The following is a 711-nucleotide window of genomic DNA, read 5'->3' as shown; positions in this document are numbered from 1 at the left end:
AGCAGGAAAAAAAAAAAAAAGGAAAGAAAAGATATTTTTTACACATATTTTAGGTTCATTAAAATGTGTGTGTATTATGCCATTATTTACATGACAATTAAACATAACAAACAAACCCCAGATTCTCATTACTGTAATCCAAAACATTACTTACTATATTTACTCTATTGAGAATATTATGGATTTAAAAAAAAATTTAATTAGCATAATCAGTGTCAAATATGCTAAAAAAAATGCAGTATGCATAATTTATTTAGTCTTTTAATTAAGGTGTGAAATATGACAGATATGTATTTGATATGTTTTGGGTGCTTCACCTTTTCAGAAGTAAAACTAAATTATTATAGATCAAAATAAATCTGATTTCTGTAAAGTGTAAGGTGACTGTGACTCATTTTAGTATCATTGAGATACTATTATATTTATTTATTATTAATATATTGAATTTGTTTTTATTTGATTTTTTAAAGTTTTAGTAATTTTGTTGAGTTTTCTGTCATTTTTATTATTTTATAAACATGTCCATTTGTGACCCTGGACCACAAAACCAGTCATAAGGGTCCATTTTCTGAAGCTTTCCATTGATGTATGGTTTGTTAGGAGAGGACAATATTTGAAAATCTGGAATCTGAGGGTGCAAAAAAATCTAAATATTGAGAAAATCATCTTTAAAGTTGTTCAAATGAAGTTCTTAGCAATGCATATTACTAA

Source organism: Sinocyclocheilus grahami, unplaced genomic scaffold (assembly GCF_001515645.1).
Source record: "Sinocyclocheilus grahami isolate Dianchi unplaced genomic scaffold, SAMN03320097.WGS_v1.1 scaffold381.1, whole genome shotgun sequence".
Lineage (NCBI taxonomy): Eukaryota > Metazoa > Chordata > Actinopteri > Cypriniformes > Cyprinidae > Sinocyclocheilus > Sinocyclocheilus grahami.
Note: the sequence above shows the minus strand (reverse complement) of the source record.